At 41.8% G+C, this 17,947-nt stretch overlaps 1 protein-coding gene across 1 annotated transcript in view; it reads left to right on the top strand.

Moving 5' to 3' along the window:
* GRIN2B (glutamate ionotropic receptor NMDA type subunit 2B) overlaps positions 1-17,947 on the top strand; it is a 502,950-nt gene that overhangs the window by 329,525 nt on the left and 155,478 nt on the right. The gene's annotated exons all lie outside the window — the stretch shown is intronic.

The following is a 17,947-nucleotide window of genomic DNA, read 5'->3' as shown; positions in this document are numbered from 1 at the left end:
CTGGAGACTGACAATCCTATCTCTGTTCAGCCTGCACCTCATTTAGTTTGTCTAAAAGCTCCATAGGTTTCATGCATCATTTCTTTCAGTATGAAGTTCCTATAGTTACAGTCTTGTACACTATAGACCAGGAACAGCTGAAATGCAGTACTTTCCTTTTAACCTGCATATAGCTAGCCAATGTACATGTGGTGTTATCTTTAAGAATTGATGACCACTTTATATTTCATGTATTTCATCTGGATTATGCTTTATTACACATTCACTGTCTAAGCCACTATACAAGTGAGCTATATAGCTGATGAACAAGGTGATGTGTTAGCAAATAAGGCTTTCTCTAGTGTCTAAGGTCTCCTTAATCTATGAATCTGTGCAAATGAGACACTCTCTCCTAAAAAGCATAAAATGAGACATGATGACACTATGGCTGCCATCCTAGGCAGTTAAGCTACTTGAGTCCTATTGAAGTCAATGAGATTTAAACAACTTTATGCAAAAATGCAGTTTATGAGAGTAATATATAATGTTCACTTTGACTGTATTAAGACCCTCTGACTGGAAGTTCATAGATGTCCTGAGATAGCCACAACTCATGCAATACCAATAATCAGAGCTTTTTTTAAGCAGGAACACACAGGAATGGAGTTTCATTTGGTTTGGTATTAATGGGTGTGGCTTAATATGCAAATGAGTCATTGCTGGGCTTTTTCTAAAAAAAAAAGCCCTCCATGGAACAATGGCAATGCGGCCTAATATGAAAATGAGTTCCTGCTGGGCTTGTTCTACAAAAAAAAATAGCCCTGTGCAATAATAAGTATATATATGTTGTATGTAATTAGGTCAGAATTACCCTCTACAGAATATTATGGACCTGTTGAACAGCAGGTATGAGTTTCCCATTTCATAAAATTATGTTCATCTCTATTATGGACATTTCTGAATTGCATGCACATATGAAACCATCCCATAATGATTTTACTGTATTTTTTATTCTAAAATATAATGTTTCAAATAACAAGGTGTAGTTATTTTCATCTTCTGAAACTGCAGAGTGAAAACCCTCTTTCAGGTCCCGCCCTCCCCCAAACTAGAAAGTTGGGCATTAACTATGGGAAATCTAGTGTGAACACCTGGAAGGCTGCTTCTTCCCTATGTTGTATCCTGCTACCCTACCTTTCAAATCACTTGGACATTTAAAAGTTGCCACTGATCCCACCAGCATCTCCATATAAAATGCCTGGTGAAATTAAAAAAACAAAACAAAAACAAATGCAAATTACATATTGAGAAATTCTGGTTTTGTCCAGCTAACCTGAAAGCTCATTTTGATGCTTTTTGTAGCTTACCAGGACTATATATGCTTTGGTAAGACTTGGCCATGATCAGTAGTATCCTGTTCTGGTCAGAAAAGTTGATTGTTTTGAGATGCCCACTGACAGGTGATCAAAGAAAAGCATGTAGAACTGACTGAGCAATGCTACATTAGTATACTGGTGACATTTTAGAATACTGTCCCTAGAAAATCCCCTCATTTTAGTAGCTAAATGAGTGGATTTTAATATATATTTTATTTACAATATATTAATTTATATTGTAAATAAAATGAATGATAAATAAAATGAATGAAAAACAATGCAGACAGGTGAGTAATGTGTGATAAGGTATAACGCTTTGTGATTTCTTTGGAAGGGGTAGATAGGAGATTAGGAGCTGTTTCATCAAGTCTTGGAATAACGTGCAACCCCTGTTAGCACTATTTTCTGGGAAAAGTTGAAAATATTGGTGAATCTAGCTTCAGAGGGATGAATATGTGATTTTGTCTCATTGCTAGAAGATCACATTTCGTATTCTCCAAGGTCCTTTCAGTTTCATGGAACTTTTTGAACCCTGCAAATTCCCGCTAGTACCCTGTCTCCTTACTATTTTCTTGCAAAAACAGAAGAAGAATATGTAGGGCTCTCAGTGATCCCTTTTCTTAAAACAACTTTTGTTGCCAGTATGCTTGATCTAACTCATACAGAAATGCTTGAGACTACATCAGTATTTAATGTATCTGGTATTGGTGTAGAACTATATTACTGCAAAAACATGGTCACTGGAGCTGGAGATTACTACTCAAGGACTACTGTACCCCAGCCAGAAGAGCAGGGAGTATGAAGGCTGTGGAAAATACCTTTGTGATTGCCAATTGCATTGAGCTTTTTTATTTGTTTGAGTTTGCATATGAACTATTGATTTGGTGATGAAGCTAATCTACTCAGTTTTGACCTGGTAACAATCCTAGTCCACTGGCCCATAGCATAACGTTTTACTGCAGAAGCCTTTAAACTGTCTGGATGGGAGACTGCTGGGGTATATATGCAAGCAGCTTTGAACTCCTTAAAGGTAGAGCAAACTACAAAGACAATATATCAATCAATGTAGATCTTGTTGCTTTTGGAAGTGTGACAATTTTCTTCATGCAATTACTTATACTGATCTCTAAATTCAAACATCGTGCCTGAGCATTCATACTGATGCAAGAGCAAACTTCAAACTAGATAAATTCCTTTATGGGAAATACTGGTTATACATGCATACTTAAAGGCCAATAAATCCCTCCCATGAGAATTGCATGCTCCTGGTGGCCCACTTCAGTTAGTAAATTGGTGGCCTCTTTTTGCACAAACTAAAGATTCTTCTTGTTCACAAAGATTAGCCACTGGGCTAGAATTTACTGTTATCATTTCCAAATCTTTGCAAGAAATCACAAAGTCATGGAAATATGTCTGCATACACCTTCTAACAATTTTTGGTTGACTGGTACACATTTATTTCATCAAGAAGTGTCACCATAGTTAGTTTCTGAACCTAAATGAAATAAAGAAATTGTCAAATACTATTTTTTTCCTTAACTGCTGTGATGCAGCTTTCTAGGGTAGAATACATCAAATGCTGCTGTATCCTTGTTTTTTTTAAAAGCCAAAAATACTTGGCAGAACACTGTTATGCCAAATCTCAAGGATGCAACATCTCAGCAGGGTCTTCAGTCTTTTAATAAGTTATGAGAAATGTTTGTTATTAGATATTTGTTATTCCAGCCTCTCTAACAGAAGCCAGAAAGCACTGAAAATTTCAACATTTTGCTGACCTTCATTAGTGGGATTAGTCTCCTTGGGGCTTTTTTGAAGAAAACTAGTGCATATCTCATGTCTCCTTTTTTTCCTTTCTATTATGCTTTCCCTTCTCATGAAGGATTGTTTTTCTGGAGTATTGCTGTACAAAAAGGAATGATAGAGAAATGGAAAAAAGGACTAGGCCATGAGGACCAGTCCATGTAATCAGTGCAGAAGACTCTTTGACTACACTGATTCCTTTCTCCCCTCATATTTGCCATTTTAAATCAAGGAATGACTCTTATACAAGTTCTATATTTTATCCAGCAGTTGATATAATTTATGGGCTTTGAGTTTAAAGTGGTTGATTTTTATTTGTGTAAAATGTTGAATTCTTCTCTCCTGTTTTATGAAATGTCCCCTCATGCATAGGGATTTATGAATCATTATTGCTGGAGAGGTTTAATGCAATGTTTCTTTCAGTCCTGATAAAGCACTGAAAAAGAAAAGGAAATCCAATTCCAGGAAGAAATGTGTTTGCATATTAGAAAAAGATGGAATATGGGAATAATGGTATACCTGATTGTTTTGTGAGCTTGGGCAAGTCTCTGTTACTCAATTACTCATAGCTTACATGTGTATAATGATACTCCTTATATCGCATTAAAGAAAACTGTATTGGTGATAGGTACGATCAAGGATATACACAGTCTAGCTGTTCGAGTTAGAATTGAGAGCTCTATAGATGATTGATCTACTTAAACTCCAATATCTGTTTTAACACTGTTACAACCAGGAAAACATTATCCTCTCAGTTTTCCAGCATATCAACTGTCGGGTAGTATAATGTCTTACTTTTCTCATATGACATATCTTTGTGGATTTATGATTAATTTAGGAGTAAGGCCCGTTGTGAAGAAAAATACAACAGACTCTAGAAGGAAGCTCTGGGTGAATGCCGCACCCACCCTTGCTGTCTTCTCACCCACCCAAGTGAAGGCACTCACACCCCCCACACACACACATACACCTCAAGAAGAGTGGATCTCTGCCATCTGGAGAGCAGCTGTAATTCTGAGTGCTCTTCAGCTGTCACCTGGAGATTGGCAACAGTGGTTCCCCAGAAAGAAATGGCATTGGACCTGTCTGAGGTCCCATCCCTCCTCACACCTCACCCTCTCCAGGCCCCACCTCTTAAATTCTAGCCAGGAGTTGGCAACCCTATCTCTTTCCCTTTATCTGCCTCTCTTGACTTCAGCTTTCCATTGCCTTCCCCCTCCCTGCAGCTTTTATATAGAAAAAGGACAGTCTTTCTCCACAGTTTGGGGGGGGACCAAGGCAGTTTGCATAATTTTCCTCTCCCTCCTCCTCTCATTTGAACAACAAACCCTGTGAGGCAGGTTAGGTTGGAATTCTGTGACTGGTCCAAAATCCACCCAGTCAGCTTTCACAGAAAGAACCTGGATCTGGCAGACCACGCCCTGAAGCTTTAACTTGTATGCTCTCCTCAAAGTCCACCACAAAATCTCCAAGAATTTCCCACCAACCTGGAAAGGTATCACTAAAAGCCTCTGAGTGAGTGCCCCCCCAGTCTTGCTGTCTTCCCACCCACCCAAGTGAAGGCATTCATCTCCCCCACCACCTCAAGGGAAGCTGATCTCTGCCATTTTGAGTGATCTCCAGGCCTCACCTGGAGATTGGCAATAATGGTTCCTTGGGAGGAAATGGCTGGTTTGCCTTGTCTGAGGCCCTGCCCTTCCTCACACCCAATCCTCTCGAGGCTCCACTCTTCAATTCTCCAGGAATTTCCCAACAACCTGGAAAGATATCACTAAAGGCCTCTGGGTGAGTGCTCCCCCCCATTTGTTCTGTCTTCTCACCCACCCAAGTGAAGGCATTCACTCCCCCTCCCCACATCAAGGGGAGCTGATCTCTGCCATTCTGAGTGATCTCCAGGCCTCATCTGGAGATTGGCAACAATGGTTCCTTGGGAGGAAATGGCTGGTTTGGAGGGTGGCCTTGTCTGAGGCCCTGCCCTTCCTCACACCCAATCCTCTCCAGGCTTCACTCTTCAAATCTCCAGGAATTTCTCAACCTGGAGTTGGCAACCCTATCTCCTCAGCCAACCATCCTGGGATGAGGGTCAGGGGAGGAGAAAGACAAGGAGTGAGGAAAGAGGCAGGAAATAAATATGTTCCCTGGCTTATTTTGGTGGCCTTTGGAGGCTGCCTGTATTGGCAGGCTGTCTGTGTAGGCCGTTGATAGGGTGGAAGAGGTTTGTTGCCGGTGGCGGCCATGACTCCTTTTGTGAGGCTGCAGTACAGCAGCAGTCCTTTCTGAGGTCAATGTTTCTCTCTGAGGTAAGACTGCTTTTGGCATTTGGTTCAACATTCTTGGGCCTGAGTAGGGGCAGGAGAGTCCGCCAGTGGGAGGCAAAAGACTCTGACTGAGCTGTGATCAGGTAATAGTTTCTGGAGTGCCTTGCTGTCTTCCCAGCCACCCAAGTGAAAGCATTAATTCCCCCCTACACCTCTCAAGGGGAGGTGACCTGGAGTTGGCAACACGGGGAAAGGACAGTCTTTCTTCATGGCAGGGGGGAGCCAAGCACCTGGAGGTTGGCAAAAGTGGTTCCCTGGAAGGAAATGGCTGACACTGTGAGGAAAGCCATTACAAGCCTCCCTTTCACTCCCTCTGAAGTGGCCCCTCCCTGCTGTGAATGAACATTCCTTCTCAGTTGAAGAGATGTTAACTGATACTGTTTGTGTGGATTAAAGGGAGGAAGGTAGACAGAATGAAATAAAAAGACTGAAAGACAGAGAAACAGAGAAGAATGAGAGAAAGAACAGAAGGGAGAGGTAGAAAAAAGCGGGGGAGAAAGGAGCGAGAGAAAGAAAAATGAGAAGATAGACAGGGTCCTGAGGAGAGGCAGTAGTGATCAGTAAGCTCCCAGCAGAGAACTGTCTGAGTCAGAGGTCAGTGGACATCTGATGGTGTTCTTGCCTGAGAGGGCTTGCGGTGGGCAGGGGAGGGCATAGGGCGTGATGGACATGGGATGGGCCAGTGGCTCATGCAGGCTTAGCCAGTGAGGGGCCTGGATTTGGCTTCACCAGAGGACTTTTAGGCTTTGATTATAAAGGATTAAGGCTAGTTGCACTTCCTTGCACATTCCGTTCTGGAGAATTCACCACTTGTGAATCCGGTTACTACTAACTGTTGGAAATACAGTGAAGATTTATTTGATCTTTTTGATCCGATCTCTATGTTATCTGTGAGCTTTTTCTGAGCACAAAGTAACTTCTTAAGATTATCATGACAAGTATACTTTTTAAAAATACAAGATTAGTTATGTCTTAAATCCATAAAGGTCAACTTTCAATGCTGTAATTTGGCAGTTTTATATTTTCTTGTGTCAGTTTTGGTTTCAGCTGGCAGGATGCTGGAGTACGAAAAAGGATTCCCCAGGAGCAGGGAGCAAGAAGCACAAAGGACAGCAAACTAACTGCATGTTCAGCAATAGGACTGCCCCCCAGTGCAAAACTGGGTTCTGGGCCAGAGAGTTAGCACAGGAAACTTGGCAAACATTGCTTGTTTATGAGCAGATCTAGGCAAAGCAGTTGAACCAGCAAGGATTCCAGCCAGGACTGAAAGCTAAATAGTCCTTGAGGAAAGCAACCCTGGTTGTTCTGTGTGTTGTCTCTGGGGCGTCATCCTTCAAGAACTGAGTTAGGCCCTGATTTTGTGAGGAGATAAGTGCAAAAGCAGTAGGCAGCAAGCGAGGCACTTCTCCCCTGCAGTGTCCTTTCCTCATAGGCTCATCATCTTGAACAATTGTCAATTGTGAGGGGAGCCAGGGGGTTGTGGATTTCAGGTCTCCCCTTTTGTGATTGAGAGAACCTGGGTCTGGAATATTGTCTGAATTTTCTGTCAGGGTTGCCTTTGAGTTGACTTATTCTGCAAAGCTTTCTAAATCCAGGGCCTCAGGTTCAAGGTGTGGCAGCATAGGTAGTCTCCTGAAATCCTGGGCCTTCATCAGAGAAGTATGTTTTCAGCTCTTCCTGCTGTCATAATGAGGAGTCTGCTTCAGAATTTAGGCCTGGAATGGCCTTGGACTAATCATACAAAATGTGTTGTAACATATTTAATTCTTAGTTTAAATAAAATACATAATATATGGATTGTTAAACATGTGATATATAGATCATTAGGATTCCAAGTTTGGAAGGGAGATCCACCAGTAGAGTACACTTTGTGATAATTTGATCCTGTCATTGATCTCTTGCCTTCTGTTTAGAAGACCATTACTTGCCTGCTGTTTAAATCAGAAGCTCTAGTTCTTATGGAAAATTGCATGAATATACAGTGGTATTATAGCCAGACATAGAAGGGTTTTTACAGAGCTCTGTGTACCCAAAGAGCCATATACATAGCTGAGCAGTTACAGAGAGAAAAGAGTACAAAAGCATATGCAAAACAAATAGTGATACACACTCTGCACAGGATATGTTCTCAGATTTGTGCTTTAGAGACAAATTGGTTGCTGAAGGCAACCCCCCCTCCCCTCCCCCAAAAATGAAAAGGTGGTAGTATAATGAGCAAGAAGATTGCCATTCTGATATCACCTCTTTGGTTGTGCAGTCAGTAGGGCACACAGTGCTTCCCTGTTATCCCTGGACAGTGCAGTATAGCCCTTTTGGAGCTCAGATGTCACTATAGTATATGGAATGTGCTGGTATATTATTCTGCAATTTCATGTTCTCTACAGCTGCTTAGCCCTGAACAAGGTAGAATGGAAACCTGATGCAGATTGATACACAAACAAAAAGGAACACATACAGGGTTATATAGTGTGAAGGAAGGCATGAATAGCAGCAATAGACTCAAGTAACTATTTAGAGGAATCTCACAGGAATCCCTGCTGACACATCAGTAGATTTCATGGGATTATCATTTACATTTAATGAAATGTTCTCTCAGACTTTTCTTCCACATTATTCTGCCATGTAGTAATGAGGCTGGTCCTTCTCTTTCATCATTTGAAATGTCTAATTACTAGAATTTGGCCTACAGCAGAATTCAAAAGAAATTGGAGGTTTCTCTTTAGCCAAGGATTTTTGAGAGAAGCAAAGAAATTTTGCTTAATACTAACAAAATGTATTAGAGACTACAAATTAAAAAGAATATGCAACAATGGATGTTTGTGTGCAAACGAAACAATAGTTTTGCAGTAGCATCATTCAAGCCACTTTTTCATAGGGTAATGAATGTCAGTTTGATGTAGTGGTTAAGTGTGTGGACTCTTATCTGGGAGAATCGGGAGGAAGGTGAAGGAGGTTGTGAGCCGCTCTGAGACTCTTCGGAGTGGAGGGCAAGAAGATTTCAATGACCAACTATATTGGAGAGCCAGTTTGGTGTAGTGGTTAAGTGTGCGGACTCTTATCTGGGAGAACCGGGTTTGATTCCCCACTCCTCCACTTGCACCTGCTAGCATGGCCTTGGGTCAGCCATAGCTCTGGCAGAGGTTGTCCTTGAAAGGGCAGCTGCTGTGAGAGCCCTCTCCAGCCCCACCCACCTCACAGGGTGTCTGTTGTGGGGGAGGAAGGTGAAGGAGATTGTGAGCCGCTCTGAGACTCTTCGGAGTGGAGGGCGGGATATAAATCCAATATCTTCATCCTCAGGCAGATCCTACACATTCCAGCTAATTACTAACATTCTCTTTAATGCCTATGTAGTTTGGATGAGTTCACTTTAGCTTATTGCATAAAAATCTATTTTAGGACAAATACAACTCCTCTCCTTTCTCGTCCATTGTATAGGATGTCATGTCACTAATAATGTCTTGTGAAAAGTGCTGTCATACCTTTTGATGAATGCCATACATAGTCCACAAATTTCCAGACTCAGTTTCTAGGTAAAAAGAGAACATATATATATATTTTTTAATTTATTTAGGATTTATATCCCGCCCTTCCCATGAGGTGGCTCAGGGCGGCTTACAACAGGGAGTCAAACATAAAATTAATAACATTTAGATGTATAAATATTTAAAACATTTAAAACATTAAAACATTAAACATCATAACAGAATATATAACAAAAGTCTGGAAAGCTATGTTAAGTTTCTCGTCAGTCAGGTGTAAGCTAGCTGGAAGAGGGTTGTCTTGCAGGCCCTGCGGAATTGAACAAGGTCCTGCAGGGCCCTCACCTCCTCCAGCAGCTGTAGAGTTTTTGGCAATTTCTAGGCTCATGTAGGGGCCATAACAGAGAAAGCCCTATCCCTGGTGGATTTAAGGCGGGCTTCTTTTGGCCCGGGGATAGCGAGAAGGTTTTGGGTTCCCGATCTCAGTACTCTCTGGGGAACGTGTGGGGAGAGACGGTCCCTCAGGTAGGCAGGTCCCAGGCCATATAGGGCTTTAAAGGTAATAACCAGCACCTTGTACTGAACTCGGTATATATGGCATAAGGATAGTAACACAATTCTATGTTTGCTTCCATTTGCTTCTTTTAGTGCGGATTATGCCACAGTTGGAAATTTGAGAATAGGTATAAACAAATTTTGCCCTATGATATGTGGAATTAGGGTTGTCAGTGCCCTGGTGGGGTCAGGGAACCCCCTGTTTCCATCTGGTTTCCAACTATGAGGAAAATTAAAGAAATAAATGGTCATCAGGCTATAGTGTGGCACAAGGTGAAATCATGCCAAGCTGTCTGGAAAAATGAACCAAACATTAATCAAACAACATGCCAAGAAAAAGGCCAGTTCATTTTCATGTTCGGCTGTGGCAGGATCAGATGAACCAGTTTGGAACGAACCACAATTTGGCCATTTTTAGCACAAATCATGATTTGTGATTCAGTTCATGGCCATCCCTAATTCAGACACCACAACTAAACAAGAGCAGTTTATGCATCATGCTTTATTGTGACATACCTCTTTAGGAATCGACTTAAACTCTGTGGTATAACTGTAGAGTTTTTGGCAATTTCTAGGCTCATCAACAGTCACATTAGATGGCAGCACTTTGCAATATACACATATGTGTGTGTTATTGTCTCATACCACATTCAGATGTCACAATAAAGCATGATCCATAAACTGCCCTTGCTTAGTTGTGATGTCTGAATTAGGGATGGCCATGAACAGAATCACAAATCACGATTCATGCTAAAAATGGACAATTTTTGGTTTGTTCCAAACTGGTTCATCTGATCCTGCCACACCTGAACATGAAAATGAACTGACCTTTTTACTTGGCATGTGTTGTTTGATTCATTTTTCCAGACAGCCTAGCATGATTTCCCAATACCCTGTGTTTCTAGTCAGTTTCCAGTGAAACTGACTAGAAGTTGCCCCCTGTTTATGGTCAGGGCCCAGTGAAACTGACTAGACGAGGGGCACCTGCTTTGGGGGGCTGTAGCTTGGCCCCTCAAAATCCAGTTCACGCCAAACTTGAATAGCAGGTAGAGGAGAGTCTGCCAAAAAGTTTGTCACAAGTTTGGCATGTCTAGCCCACTTGGGGGCCATTTTACACCTTTTGAAACTAAACGAACCATGAATTGTCAGGAAATTGGAAAAAAATGAAACAAACTGAACCACCAAATTGGGCAACCCTATGAACCTCAAAACAAAACGAGCCACCATTTTCATGTTCCATGCCCATCCCTAATCTGAATGCAGACAGCCCAGCAAACTGGGTTTGGCAGCAAATCAAGATCTCAAAATAGGGCTAATAGTTTATTTGAAACCACAGGTTGTATTAATTGTAGCTTATTGTTAAGTCTGAATTCACAAACCAGTTTGTGAGCTGTGCTACCCATCATGACCATAGATACGGCAATATAGGAAGCATAAATAAACATGTTGTCTCTGGTAGGAGGTAGGAATGAGGAAAGAAGTTTTACACACAAACAAGGAATGCTATACCAATCCGAGCGTTCTGCAGGAAATGTAGTTTATTGTGATACATCTCATCCCTCAGTTGCAGTATGGAGATGGTTCTAATAATGACCTACAGTATGGGGATGGTTCTAATACAGGGCTGCTGCAAAGATTACTGGAACAACATACCTGAAATGCTTTGAGTACTTGACCCTATCTTATATATATTAACTACTGTTGTTAATTTTCAATCGTAAATGTTTAAGCATGGCCAGGTTTTCTACTACTGCTACTACTACTATAGATCACCCTAACAGGGTAGACTCTGAGCCAAACCCAGCTTTACCCACCCTGGAATTGTATGTCACTAACTTTGTTCAAACTTTGAATTTTGAGAACATTCTCACCTTGATTTCCTTGGTTGTCAGGGTAAAACAAAAGTCAGACCCAATTTGTGTCATGTTCTTCTTTTCTTTAGATGCAGTGGTTGAGGATGGAGAGTTGTACAGTACTGGTGCCATTCAGACCAGTAGCCAGAACACTTATGGTGGTGTGGGGAGAAAGGATTGCCAGTTCCCCACCTTCTCAAACCCTGATACTCATTGGGTGGGGTCCTGTGATGTCATTGGGTACCTGATAATGTCACATTGAATAACAGGATTGATGGTATTACTTCCACACACTACTAAGTGTTGTGTCACATGGCAGTCATGAATCTCTGTGGTCACACTCATGTGACTTCCATGAGGTGGATTATTTACTACACTTTAAAAAGCCACCATGGAAATGGAAAATGTATTTGTGCTGTCACTGTCAGATTATTGCCTCTCTCTCCAATTTATATATGTAGTGGTTACCTCAAGCTGGATCAGACCAGTAGGCCATCTAGTCCAGCCTCCTGTCTCACACAGTGGCCAACCAATTCCTCTGGATGGCCAGCAATAGTACATAGAGGCTGAGACATTCCTCTAATGCTGCCTCCTGACTCTGGGATCCAGAGGCATAGTGCCTCTGAATGTGCAGGTTCCTCTCAGTCACCATGGCTGGTAGCCATTGATAGACCTATCTTCCATGAATCTATCTAATCCCCCTTTAAAGCTGTTTATTCCTATGGCCGTCGCTACATCCTCTGGCAGTGAATCCCACATTTGAATCAGTTTCTCTATATAGTAGTATTTCCTTTCGTCCATCCTGAACCTACTGCCTATTAGTTTCATTGGATGCCCTCAAGTTCTAGTATTTTAAGAATGGGAGAAAAAAATTCTCTTTGTCAACTCTCTCTACCCCATGCATAATTTTGTAAACCACTATTATGTCCCCACTTAGTCTTATCTTCTCTAAACTAAAACGTTTCAGACTCCTTAGCCTTTCCTCATAGGGAAGAAGAAGAAGACTGCAGATTTATACCCCGCCCTTTTCTCTGAATCAGAGACTCAGAGCGGCTTACAATCTCCTATATCTTCTCCTCCCACAACAGACACCCTGCAAGTTGGGTGGGACTGAGAGGGCTCTCACAACAGCTGCCCTTTCAAGGACAACCCCAGTGATAGCTATGGCTAACCCAAGGCCATTCCAGCAGATGCAAGTGGAGGAGTGGGAAATCAAACCTGGTTCTCACAGAAGAGTTTGCACACTTGACCACTACACCAAACTGGCTCTCGAATACTTACATGTTTCCACCTTGTCCATTGAATAGTAGGTGCAGCTGCATAACAATCCCTGGATGAGCGCCACCACCTGTTTTTCTACAAAATGATCCCTACTGCTACCTAATCTTAAATAGGTACACACATAGCCTGGCCTGACATGGCTCGGCCCAACCCAACATGACCTGGCCCAACAAGGTCTCATTTATGTCAGATCCAGCCCTCATAACAAATGAGATCAACACCCCGGCATTAGCCTATGCTTGAATATGTGCTTTTTTGTCCCAGTGTTTTTCACCTTACTCTTACCAACATTTAACTTCATAGTTCACAGAATAGAAGTCTTTTAAAAAGTCCTTTCATAGCACAGATGTCTTTTTAAAAGCCATCAATTATGTGGGGTGACAAACCACCTGGAGAAAAATGTCCTGTTCTTTTAATAGAGGGTCAATGGGATACTATTTACTAGGTGGTATTATTTACCTTTATGCCATGAAAAACTACAGCTGCCCATTGCCACTAATTAAACCTCTATTTGGCAACCTACTGCCCTGAGATTTCAGCTTGTCACCTGAGATTCCAGACCTGAGATTTCAGCCTGTCACCCTTGAGGTCCCCACAGCTTATGACCATGTGGCAGCTTCTGCCCCTCTTGTCCTTGAGACTTGGCAAATGGGAGGGTATCATAGTTTGAAATAGTAAAAATCTAAGTAAATGTAATATATTTAAAGGTTACTTCTTAATTTAAGTGCCCAGTGTTCTAAGGTGACCACTGATTGCTGTTCTGTTCACAACACTGCTGGATATAGGTTTGTTTGACTAAATAAGGTTTGCCCTTCACAAATATAAAACCACAGCTTTATCAGTGTTAGTAAAAGTTTTTCATCCATCAAAATGAGAGGAAACTAAACAGCTGGAGGAATGCCATCAATATAGAAATAGAAATGTTCAATTCAGAATTATTTCTCAAAAGAAGCCAGAGATCAGTGTGATAATAGAAGATAAAAAGGAAAATGGTGGGTGGCAATTAATCTGTACTTTAAATAGGAAAACTGGAAAATTCTGATTTATACCTGCCTGCAAATAACTTCCTCCAACACAGAAGTGTACATTGCTCTACTGTTCCTCTAGTAATATTAAGCAACTAAATAAAGGACAGGCTTCAAATCAGCATGGTTCCAAAAATTTTTTTCTGGATTGCCAGGTGATGGCTCATTGGATACTCCCAGGAGACATTGTGATAACTTCAGTTTTTATTTTAAAAAATTAAATGTCTAAGAGTCCAAGAATTGTGGCAGAAAATGCCTTGAAATAAAGGTCACAGGATGAAGTTTTTTTCCCTTACACCATCTGTATGTTCCACCCCTGCATCCCTTGATGTATTTATGTATCTTTCCTGTTTCTTCTCCTCTGTTGCTGGGCTTTTTTGGCGTTTATTTTGTGCATTCTTTTCCAGCTTGTTGTAGCATTCAGAGATATTTGGGGCTATTAGTCTTCGCTGCCAAGCCAAACTTTGATCTGGTACCCTCTAGAGGGTCATAGAATATCTGCTTGGGGCTTGTGAACCCTTACATAAGTGCCTTTTTTGCTACCTTTTAGAAGGACACTACATCAAGAGCAAGGGTACCTGCCAGCTGTTTGCACACAAGCTGAAGCAGCAGTATGGCAAGGTGAGATCACTTAGTGGCAGAGAGGGTTCCTTCATAACTGTGCCTCTTGGCTTGTTCCTTTCTATGCTATGCCTCCTGGTGGTTGGTTTGTGTATCCTGTCTCCAGTACTTTTGGTCTGCAGTCCATGGTCCTCACTTTGACACTGAAGAGCTCATAACCAATTAGGGCTGCCAAGCCCCCGGTCCGGGCGGGGGTTCCTCCACCTGGGAGGTTCCCAACCCACCGGCCCACATTGAGCCAGCGGGGGAACCTCCTCCAACATCATTGGCATGATAATCTAAGCACTACACCACATTGAGTCTCAATGCATTAATTAACCGTATATTAATTAACAATACTCTCAGAACATTAATTAATGTACTTAATGTGTGATTCTGTGGCTTCTGAGTGGAATGCTTGTTACTGTTTCTGCAGAGTGTCAGATAACATTTTAAGGACCCATTATGGAGTCTTAGGGATAGATAATTGACAATCACTGTGTGCTGTTATTTCAGGTCATGTTAATGAACAGTGAGATTTTCAATGGGGATTCCCCTATGATTCCCCTATAAAACATATCAAGTTTTATATGTAATGCTAGTTCATCTTTCATTGCCTAAATGAGACTTCATTACTGTTCGTTTTGTCCAAAATCATAACTTTTCTGGGAGGTAGAATGGCACATCTTGAATGGATAAAGGGATAGAATTGACAGCCACTTAGGGGAAAGTGCTTATTTCCTGCACATTGTTCTGAACAGATAGTTAAATTCCTGCTTTCTAAAACTTCCATGTTTCAGCTGCTCCAGGCAGACCCCTGCACCGTGCACCCCACCCCCTGCTCGCTTGAAAGTAATCCTTTCTAAAGTCACTAGAAGTTATGTCATCATGCAGGTGTTCTGGTTGTGCAGGCGTGGTTGGCTGTGGGGGACAAGAGAGCGACGGGCGGCGCACAAGAGCGCTGCCACGCAGCCACTTTCCCCCTGGACTACGCTCTTTGCAACTTCCTGGACTACGCTCTTTGGCAGCTTCCGTGTGCAATGTTTTGGTGGCGTCCCCCCCCCACTTTTGGGTTGAAAGCGGCTGAGCAGTGCCTTTATGGGAAGGCGCCACTGGGCTGCTTTCAACCCCAAAGCGGCCACCGCCGGGCCATTGCCAAGATCTCCCAGTTAGCAATCAGGGTGATCCAGACTGAGTCTTGTTCAGTCATACTTCTGTCCAAGCTGGTGGGACTGCTAATCTCTTCTTCATCATCGTCGTCTTCGTCTTCTTCCTACAATCAGCAGTCCAGTGGGAATGATTTAATTCTAGAGAGCTTCAACAACTACTTCACCAAAATGCATTACACATTATGCAATGCATGGAAACATTGATAGTGGTTCCTCAGAAGGTCAAGACAAGCCTGCTGTGGTGGAGGACCAACCCAGCTAACCTGTCCCATGGGAAGCAGTACTGGGTACAGGAGGAAATACATATCCTTACAAATGCAAGCCTCTTGGGGTGGGAAGCATCTCTCCAGGAATATCTGGTGAAGGGTCTTCAGTCATTCTTGAAATCTATTCTCCCCATCAAACTCCTTGAACTGAGAACTATTTGCTTGACTTTATGGAGGTTTCAGCCTCATCTGGATGGCCATCATGTCCTTGTCAGAACCAACAAGATCATGTTACAGCTCTGCACACCTCTTCTACAGAGACATTTTGCACAAAGGCTGCATTAGTGGCCATGCTCCTGACAGAATGAACCGTAATCCCAGAAGGAAGAGGGATGACCTTATGACCCTTATGACAGAGGACCTTGACATGCCCTTACCCACATTAGGGGGGAAGTATTGATAAACAATGAAACCAACTTTCTTATATTCTCAGATCTGATCATATATACCTTCAGTGCTCTCCTGACATTTAGAGGGTGCTGTCTCTTGTGGATGAGTAGAGTTTGGGCAAAAGGTAGATAGAATCAATTTCTGAGATGTATGAAAACTGGAAGCCATCTTAGGCCAGAGAGTTGAATCAGTTCAGAGAACCACCCTGTCCTTATGGAAAATGCACAGTTCTGATTGAGTAGACAGAGCTGTCAACTCTGAAATCATTCTGGCTGATGTGCTGGCTGAAAGAAGCAGGGCTTTCATATAAAGCCCCTTGATAGGAATGTCTTGGATTGGTTCAAAAGGAGACTTGGTAAGCACTGAGAGAATCATATTGAGTTTCCAAGTCAGGAACCTATGATGGGTTGGAGGAACTCTTGAAGTTGCTCCCTTTAAGAAAGGTTTGACATGCTGGAACATGATCTTCTGTTATGGCCTTCATCAGGCATTATATACTGAATGTGTTCAGCTCTGCTGGTGAGCATTAGTGGTCAGGCTTCTGCATATGTTCCCAAGGGTTAGGACATCCATTGAACTTGATAGGTTGGAATCAGCACAGGTGCCCATGTCCCATGGATGTAAATGCATAGAAAACCACTTGAAGATAATCAGTTACAGGCAAGTAACTTGTTTTCCTTTTTCAGCACCCTTTTTACACTGTTTTTGTGATCTCTATTGCCTCTTCCTCTAGGTGGCTGTTTGTCCACTGGTGGAAACATTCAGACACTCTTAATATTGCTTGTATGATTTCCGCAGAGGGACAAATAGAAGCCCTGGGTGGGACAGTTTGAGTTCATGATAATATATTAGTATGAGAGAAGATGTTAAAGTCACAATTTACTGTGCTATAGCTGTAGTCAGAATGCTATTTGCTGGTAAAAATACAACAGAGATCCATTTGCCTGATGTAATGTGATATCTAACTTTATCCTTAGTTTAATTTAGAATTGAAACAAACATGACACACTAGGAGGCCTGTGTCTAAAACTTCCACTCATATTTTTAAAAGTGCATTGGATCCCATTGGCCATTACATAGGGGATAGAAGGTTTAAGCCTTTCTCTTATACTGTTTTCCAACTTGAAGCTGTTCAGGAGCTATAATGTTCCCCAGAGAAGTAATGATAAGGCACTCTGAATGCTTCTTGTACCTTTGATGCAGACAGAGAACTCTCAGATATATAAAAACTGTTGGATCATACCTCATGTCTGTCTATGTATGTGCATATCTATATCCCTATGTCTGTCTTTCTCTCTTTCCATATATATGAAGATTATCTATCTGTCTGTCTGTCTGTCCATCCATCTATCCCCCCTGTCTGTCTGTCTATCTATCTGTCTGTCTGTCTGTCTATCTCAATAGCTGGGATAGGCTCTAGGGATGTGCACTCAATATATACCAAGCAAAAAAAAAACCCCTGAAAAATTCCTTGTTGATATTATTTGTGTATTTATTCAGCCAAATACAGATTATACTATTTGATTTGGCTACCGAAATAGCCATGTCTGAATAAAAGCTAATATTATTTGGCTGAATAAAAGCCAATATTATTTGGCTTTTATTCAGGCATGATTAGATGGCATTTAAAATGCTTTCTGAACTTGCGGAGCTATGCTGTGGCAAATTTAAATGCCTTCTGAACTCATGGATTTGTGCTGCGACATTGCAACTCAGTGAGTGAACTGAAAAAGCATTTTAAGTTAAAATGCCAGCTGAACTTGCCAAGCCATGTAGTAATGTAGTCATGACCCTTCACAATATAAGGATATAGACAAGCTGAAATGTGTCTGGAGAAGGACATCAAAAATGGTGAG

The sequence above is a fragment of the Heteronotia binoei genome, chromosome 8, assembly GCF_032191835.1.
Source record: "Heteronotia binoei isolate CCM8104 ecotype False Entrance Well chromosome 8, APGP_CSIRO_Hbin_v1, whole genome shotgun sequence".
Classification (NCBI taxonomy): domain Eukaryota; kingdom Metazoa; phylum Chordata; class Lepidosauria; order Squamata; family Gekkonidae; genus Heteronotia; species Heteronotia binoei.
Note: the sequence above shows the minus strand (reverse complement) of the source record. Positions and strands in the feature narration are given on the sequence as shown.